This window comes from Piliocolobus tephrosceles, chromosome 9 (genome assembly GCF_002776525.5).
Source record: "Piliocolobus tephrosceles isolate RC106 chromosome 9, ASM277652v3, whole genome shotgun sequence".
In the NCBI taxonomy this organism is placed as follows: Eukaryota; Metazoa; Chordata; class Mammalia; order Primates; family Cercopithecidae; genus Piliocolobus; species Piliocolobus tephrosceles.
Window position 1 is genome coordinate 146,942 of NC_045442.1, and position 8,639 is coordinate 155,580.

General features: G+C 46.5%; 2 pseudogenes across 1 annotated transcript; both read right to left on the reverse strand.

Moving 5' to 3' along the window:
- Positions 1-2,291: 2,291 nt before the first annotated feature.
- LOC113223588 lies at positions 2,292-2,881 on the reverse strand (annotated as a pseudogene).
- A 175-nt stretch (positions 2,882-3,056) lies between these two features.
- Positions 3,057-4,926, reverse strand: LOC113223589 (annotated as a pseudogene). The gene has a single exon (XR_003308791.1). The product of XR_003308791.1 is annotated as an RNA-binding protein 7 pseudogene (transcript).
- Between the last annotated feature and the right edge of the window lie 3,713 nt (positions 4,927-8,639).

Below are 8,639 nucleotides of genomic sequence, written 5' to 3' on the forward strand. Positions count from 1 at the left end.
ACGGAGTCTTGCTCTGTCGCCCAGGCAGGAGTGCAGTGGCGGGATCTCAGCTCACTGCAGGCTCCGCCTCCCGGGTTTACGCCATTCTCCTGCCTCAGCCTCCAGAGTAGCTGAACTGCAGGCGCCCGCCACCTCGCCCGGCTAGTTTTTTGTATTTTTTAGTTGAGACGGGGTTTCACCATGTTAGCCAGGATGGTCTCGATCTCCTGACCTCGTGATCCGCCCCTCTCGGCCTCCCAAAGTGCTGGGATTACAGGCTTGAGCCACCGCGCCCAGCCAGCATTTTCTTATCAGGAGAAAGTTACAGTCTTCTGTCCAATGGAAGCTGTAGTTACGGCTCCCGGAATAGGACTGGGGGTCACTTAATGGCTGGTGGAGCTGCAGTTGTTTCATGTTGCTCATCTCGAGGCCAGTGCTTCGTTCGCTGCTGGAGGGAAGGCAACCGGACCGCAGTGGGAACGTCCTTTTCTCTGTAAGTGTGCCGTGTGTGGCTTCACCCTCCCCCAGCACAGCCTCAGGCCCTGTTTATAATTTGGCATCTTACTGCCACAGAGTCCATTCTGTCAGTCTTACGGTCTCTAGCTTAATGTTAACGCTGGTCTGTCGTGTCTAAACCACAAAAGGGAGGGGGTATCAGGCCTGTCTGACTTCCCATCCCCCATTATAGCCTCAGTGTTAAGGTTTTCCTGGGGTCCCCCTGGCCACAGGGGGGTTTGTTCAGCCAGGGGGGGACATAGGATTTTATTTTTAGTTCATATGTAACTGCTTTAATGTGTATTAAATATGTCTTTTGAAGTGATGACAAGATAATTAGTTTTTGTTTAGAATATATTTTCTGGTTAATTAGCTACCATTAAACTGTAACAACAAGATGTAGCCACAAAAGTAACATATTTCTGAGACTGGTGGGCTGCCTTCCCTGCATCCTACTGTGCATCAGCTGACCAGCAAGAGATTTTTAACTATTCTTATGATGCTAAAAACTTAAAATATTTGGCTAAACCACAATTACTTTTGTGCCAACCTAATAATAGCTCAATGAATTTTTGTGTTTGGATTCTAATTGGTGTTTACAAGTTTCTGAGTATTGACAGCAATTTTATTTTTAAAAATTCTCACAGCTGAATTGAAAACGCCTGGTGTGTATTAGAATCTAGCCTGTTGTCATCATAGAAGGCAGTACTATTCAGTAACAAAAAGGCATGAGCTACTACTGATACAAACAGCAGTCCCAAATGAGTCCCTGAAATATTATGAAAATGAAAGGAACCGGACACGGAGGCGTGCAAGCGGCATGCGCCCCTTTGTTTTACCACACTTAGTCTCATGTGTCAACGTAGCGAGGGTATAGTATCTAGTTATTTCATCAAAACTAAACCAAGTATTGCCACGAGGGTGTTTTGTGGATGTGGTTAACACCCACAGTCAGTTGACTTTGAGAAAAGGAGATTACCCTTGATAATTTGAGTGAGCATGATCCAGTTAATCAAAGGCCTTCAGAACAAATACTGAGGTTTCTTGGAGAACAAATTCTGCCTCCAGCCTCCTGCATCAGCCCTTGCCTGAGATTCTCACCTGCTGGCCTGCCCTGCTCACCCTGTGCACCCTCTGTTTTTAACTCGTCAGCCTCCACAATCGTGTGAGCAAGTTCCTGAAAATAAAGCTCATTCCATACACGGTTTCTCTGAAGAATCCTGAAGTTCAAGAACAGGCAAAACTGCTCTATAGGGATTTAAAAAATGGCGTGGGGCCTGGCGCAGTGGCTCACACCTGTAATCCCTGCACTTTGGGAGGCTGAGGTGGGTGGATCACGAGGTCAGGAGTTTGAGACCAGCTTGGCCAACATGGTGAAACCCTGTCTCTACTAAAAATACAAAAATCAGCCAGGCGTGGTGGAGCACGCCTGTAGTCCCAGCTACTCAGGAGGCTGAGGCAGGAGAATCGCTTGAACCCTGGAGGCGGAGGTTGCAGTGAGCCGAGATCGCGCCACCGCACTCCAGCCTGGGTGACAGAGTGAGACTCCATCTCAAAAAACAAAGAAAAAAGGCGTGGGGCACGAGGGTGGGGGGATTGACTGGAGAGAGCGGGAAGAAACTCCCTGGGTTGGTGGAAGTGTTCTGCGTTCTGATGGCAGCAGCTGTTACACAGCGTGAATGGTTGTCAAGACTCATTGAACTAGAAACTTAAAGTGGACCCATTTTATTGTACGTGAATGATACCTCCATAAAATGGATGTTTTTTTTAAAGGATTGTTTTATTTTAATGGCTGATCTATTTTAATGGCTGAGCTTTTATTGCTTGGTGTCTTCCTCCTTGGACAAAGTCATGAAGATCTCTTCCTTCTTGGCCTGCAGGTGCTCTTCATGGCGCTTGCATGCTTCCTTGGTCTTAGACCTGCGGGCCTCAGCCTGGTCAGCCAGGAGCTTCTTGCGGGCCTTGTCTGCCATCAGCTTGTGGCTGTGTTCCGTGAGAATCTGCTTGTTTGTGAACACATCCCCCTGCTCCTTCAGGTACGGGCTGTGAACCATGTGGTGTTCAATCTTCCTTGATTCCCGGTGTCCCCTGAGCAGCCAGTGCAGGATCCTCATTCTCCTCATCCACGTGACCTTCTTGGTATTTGGGCATTGGCTGTACCCTTTTGCTTACCAATGCCTATGTGCCTGCCCTTCCGGTGGGCCAAGGTGCTTTTCCGGCCTTGAGCCGGGAATGGACAGTCACTGGCTTGTGGATGATCAGCCCATCTTTGATCAGCTTCCGGATCTGCTGACGGGAGTTGGCATTGACGAGTTCATTGGTCTCCTTGGGGTCCATCCAGACCTTCTTCTTCCCACAGCGGAGGACACTAGCTCTTCTGAAGCCTGAGCATACTCATGGCTGCGGCTGCAGCAGCAAAAGGAAAGAGCTCAAATGGATTGTTTTAAAGCCTAACTTACCATACATTTTCTCCAAGTCTATAAAGGAATTTATTTATTTATTTATTTATTTATTTATTTATTTATTTATTTATTTATTTTGTACAGGTTTTTTTTTTTTTTTGGTATTAAAAAGGATCCTTATTTTTCAAAGAATGAACTTCTATAAACAATTCTGTAATGAAATGAAAACAGTATCTTAATACATTAAAAGTTTTTGTTAAACAAGATTTTAAATTTTTAAAATTAGAAAACGTTGAGATTAAATTCTTTCAAAAGTTCAAACAAAAAAAAAAACCTGTACAATCTCCATTACATGTGTCTTTGTACACATCCTGGGCACTCTGAAAATGTTAAAAGTTTTTAACGTTTGACTGACAGAGGCAGCACTTAAAGGCTCCATGAATCTTTTTTCCGAAAAAGTATGCTTTCAGTAAAACATTTTACCATTTTATCTAACTATGCACTGACACTTTTGTTCTTCCTGAAAAGGGGATTTATGCTAACACTGTATTTTTAAGGTAAAAATATACATGTAGAGATATTTTAACTTCCTGAGTGACTTATACCTCAAATGTGATTTAATGAACAATTTCTAAATTTTAGAGTGAAACAGTATGTGTAGGTCTACACATGCATCTTCAACTAGGGTAAAGCTCAAGAGCATGTCACAGAATTTATACCTAAATTACCTAAGAAGTTAAGCAATGCCTTTATCCCCAAACTTTACCAATAAGTCTTCTCAAATAGAATGTTAGTAAAATGAATCACTGAAAAGTTATATTTTTGAATTCACAAAATACCAGTAGCCATTTTAGACTGTCAACTTGGACATTTTCTTGATTCACTAGCAAGAAATTTCTTGCAGTACAAAAAGATAACAAATAATTAAAATATCTGCTTTATCATACAACTGCACTCCCTCCTAAAGTGTCTAAAATGATTAGGAATTGTAGCACTTTCTTTTGCATAAAACCCTTTCCTCTTCATAAAACCCTGAGGTGAAAGGTTATTAATGTAATAAAACCATAATTCATTTTGTATTAAATTGTAGCTTTAAAAAAATGTATAAAGAAATGTGACAACTTGTAAAGCTGCTCTGTACAGTTTTTCAACAAAATATTTCCATATCAACTTAGTCGAAGGGCCTAAAATGACCCTATAAAAACAATGTCCTTTTAACACGTTAGTGTCGAGATGAACGCCATTTTCCATCTCTACTACTGTCTCTTCTGTTTTCATAGTCATGGCTCCAGCCATCATGATTCCTATCTTCATAGAAGAAATCATCTCTGTTTCCTCTGTAATGATGGTCAGAGCCATGATCAGTGTAACGCTGTTCCCGGCTATAATGTCTATCTGCTAGGTAGGGATGAGAATTCATTCTGACTTTACGCTGTGATGACGGTGTATCTTGGCGCCACTGAGAGCTTGAAGACTGGTTAAAACTATGACTGTGTGATTGAACTGATGGTGAAAATCCTGATTGATCCAGAGGTGGAGAACCAAATTTTCCACCATATGACATTTGTCTCAAAGCACTGTTCATCACTGCTTGTCTCTGAAAATTTTCTGGAGAAGAGAAAGATCTCTGAATTATCTGAGCTGAGGAAGTCATGTTATCCATAGTCCTTTCGTACCTGCTGCTAGGAGATGTGGAGGTAGGGCTTGAATTGCCAACATGATGCTGGGGATATGACAAACTGACATCTTGCGAGGCATGACTACTTCCTGATCTAAATTGAATTTTGATAGGCCTTCCATAAAGTTTGATTCCATTAAGTAGATTCATTGCATAAGGAACAGATACTTCATGTTTGAAATTCACAAACGCAAACTGCTTTGGTTTACCATCCTTATCTTTTGGAATTTTCACCTTTATTACTGGCCCAGCCTGGTGGAAAAGCTCGAAAAGGAGCTCCTCGGTCACTTTCGTTTCAAGGTTGCCCACAAAGAGAGTCCGATCCGCTTCCGCCGCCGCCGCCCCCATCTCAGCGTCGCCCCCTCCCTAACCTGGCCCTATTTATTTATTTATTTTTGAGACAGAGTCTGGCTCTGTCGCCCAGGCTGGAGTGTGGTGGCCAGATCTCAGCTCACTGCAAGCTCCGCCTCCGAGGTTTACGCCATTCTCCTGCCTCCGCCTCCCAAGTAGCTGGGACTACAGGCGCCCGCCTCGTCGCCCGGCTAGTTTTTTGTATTCTTTAGTAGAGACGGGGTTTCACCGTATTAGCCAGGGTGGTCTCGATCTCCTGACCTTGTGATCCGCCCGTCTCGGCCTCCCAAAGTGCTAGGATTACAGGCTTGAGCCACCGCGCCCGGCCGTCTATAAAGGAATTTATATCTTAAGAGTCTGCAAATCACACTTCCCCCAAATACCTTTATTTTAAAATATTTTTTATTTAATTTTCTTTCTTTCTTTTTTTTGACAGAGTCTCACTCTGTCACCAGGCCGGGGTGCAATGGCACAATCTCGGCTCACTGCAACCTCCGACTCCCTGGTTTAAGCAATTCTCCTGCCTCAAGCTCTGGAGTAGCTGGAAACTACAGGTGCGTGCCACCACGCTCGGCTATTTTTTGTGTTTTTAGTAGAGACAGGATTTTACCATGTTGGCCAGGATGGTCTCTGTCTCCTGACCTCATGATCCACCCTTCTCAGCCTCCCAAAGTGCTGGGATTACAGGTGTGAGCCACTGGCCTGGCCTTTACTTTTATTTTTTTGAGACAAAGTCTTGCTCTGTCGCCCAGGCTGGAGTGCAGTGGTGCAATTTTGGCTCACTGTAAACTCTGCCTCCTGGGTTCAAGGGATTCTCCTGCCTCAGTCTCCTGAGCAGCTGGGATTACAGGTGTGTGTCACCATGCCCGGCTAATTTTTGTATTTTTATTAGAGACGGGGTTTTACCATGTTGGCCAGGCTGGTCTTGAACTCCTGATCTCAAGTGATCCATCTGCCTCGGCCTCCCAAAGTGCTGGGATTACAGGCATGAATCACCACACCCAGACTGAAATAATTTTGATTTATTTAGATTTCAACTACTAAATATTATTTAAAAATGCCAAATGTTTATTATTTTTAAGTTCAGACTTAATAGCAATCTCAGTGTTATCATAGATGTAGCCTATTGGTAGGATGTGCAATCTTTCTGTGGAAAATACACCACATTTAGAAGTTTTGCTAATAGGAGGAGGAGGCACCCTGTCTGCCTGGCCTGTGGGGTGGCTGGAAAGCAGTGGCAGGAGGACCTGCACCGAGATCTGTGGAGAGAATGGCACGTGCTGGTTTGTGTCTCTGACTTTTGATACATGGCTGCCTCGTACTGCTGGAGCCCGGCAAGGCATTAGACGTCATCCCATCATTCTTCTTTCCTCCTGCCAGAAAGGATCCGATCCTCATATTTTTGTCACATGCTGAAGGAAGGGAAGAAAGGTGGGAAGAAATGAAGGAACAGAAAAAAGAAAGGGAGGTAGAAAGAGAGGGATGGACAGAAGGCTGTGACTAGCCCTGCGTTGTGAATTGAGAAGAAAACCCCACAGTCACCTTCTCCTGTCTCCTGGGCCTTTCTTCTCTGGCCTGGGGGCATTTGCCTGTCCCCTCTCTTCCTTTGCACTCCTTCCTTGTTTCAAACAACAGCAACAAAAACTCTCTACATGCTGAATTGAATGTGGTGGAGAGAACATCAGGGTTCCAGGAACAAGAGAGGTGTGTGCATGTGCATGGTCTGCACAATGATGACCCTCCAAATGTCCATGCCCCAATCCCCAGAGCCAGCCTGTGGCTATGTCACATTGTGTGGCTAAAGGCACTTTGCAGATGGGCTTAAAGTTCCAGGATTTAACCTCGGCAGATTATCCTGGATCATCCTCGCAGGCCCAGTCTAATCCTGTGAACATTTCAAAGCAGAGCACTTTCACCGGCCACAGTCAGAAATGCAGCAGAAAGGAGAGTCAGAGCGCGTCAGAGCACACGAGGGACCTGGCCTGTGGGTGCTGGAGGGATGTGTGGAAGGCGTGAGTGTGAACCTGGGCCGCCTCCGGGAGCCAAGACTAGCCCCTGACTGAGAGCCGGCATGAAGACGGGAATCTGACCAAACCAACAGCATTCAGACAACAGCCTGGAAGAGTCTGGAAGGAGATTCACTCCGAGAGCCTCCAGAAAGGGGCGCAGCCCTGCTGTCACCTTGATTTCAGGCTCCCGCCACCCTAAGCAGAAGACCAGTCGGGCAAACTGCCCGGCCTTCTGACCTAAGGAACCGTGAGAGAATAAATAGGTGTTGTAAGCTGTTAAGATTGCGGTAATGTGCTTTGGCAGGGAAAGAAAGCAAGTGCGTGTACGTGCAGAAATACACGCGCTTTCGTATACTCACTCATCTCGCCGTCCCCACTATCTTGGAGCCGCGGTGTCTGGTTCAATCATCGATTCATGCTGACATGCTGACACCGTAGCCGTGTATGAACTGTCCACTACTAATTGCCCCTGCTTTTATTCAGCAGGGGCCACCTTCTGAGCAGCTGGCAGGTGCAGGTATGAAGAGGGGTCGACCTGCTCTTAGCAGCACCGTGGACACAGCCCAAGTGTCCAGAACAGCACTGAACACTTCACATGCATCTCATTTAATGCTTAATAAGCTCTATGAGCTGAGTATTGTCATCTTGTTTTTTCAGATGATGAAACTGAAGCTCAGAGGGATTAAATAATTTGCTTAAGGCTTCACAATCACCAAGAATCGAAGCCCAGCTTCAGGTAAGTTCTAACCTTGAGGCTGGGGCTCATAACTCTGAGTCTGGATGTTATTAAACATGGAGCAGTGCAGGGGCTTTTATGCTCCAGACTCCATGCTCCGTGGTGCAGGGAGGCCACAGGGGGAGCCTCAGCACTGGCTCTGCCTGGCAAGAAGGACACCCTCATGCAGTGACCTGGAAACTGAGCCCTCTGGTCACCGCGTCCTGGGATTGTCGTGCCTGGGGGTAACAGGGTGGTTGTGGGGCGGGATTTCCCACCCAGCTTCTGTGGCTGATTCCTTCACCGGTGCTGTGGGGAACACACAGTGGATCCTGTGTCGTGGCTGGAGGGGCCGCTCCTGACCCACCGTCCTTGACTTTTGCAGATTGGCCAGGGGAGCGTGTCGTGTGAACTCCTTAGCCCTTCCTCCCAATAGCTCTCTCTTTCAAGGATTTTCGGTGGTCTTCTCCACATACGTGGCTGCCGTAGGCTCTGCTCTCTCGCCTTGGATTTCTCCCGGTTGCCCTTGGAGCAGCCTCCTGACAGTTTCTACGAAGGCCTTCTCTCCGGTTCCCAGCTTCCCTCTAAGCCCAGCCACCGGGAAGGACTCCCACCTTCCCAGAATTTGGTGTTCTTGTCTTCTATGCAGAAGGTTAAGCCCAGAGTGCCTGGCAGCGTGGCCCTTGGAGCTCACCTTGCAAAGGCAGAGGCAGAGGCAGAGGCATGCATTCCTCAGGTCCTTTCCCAGGTAGCTGGAGGGGACTAGATTTGTGGGGGAACCAAACCCTGTGCTCTTATCTTTCCCTGGACTCCTCCCACTGGGTGGAGCAGCTCCTTTACTTCTAAGCGTGGCCCCCCGAACGGAAGTAGGGGACACACACTCAAAGGCGTCACTGTTCAATTTAAGACTACGAGCTGAAGTACAGGTGTAAGACAGAAAAATGCAGAAGGCTCCTTGCCCTGTGTGCCAGCTCTCCGTCCCTGAGTCTCTGGATTGGATGTCTGAGCAG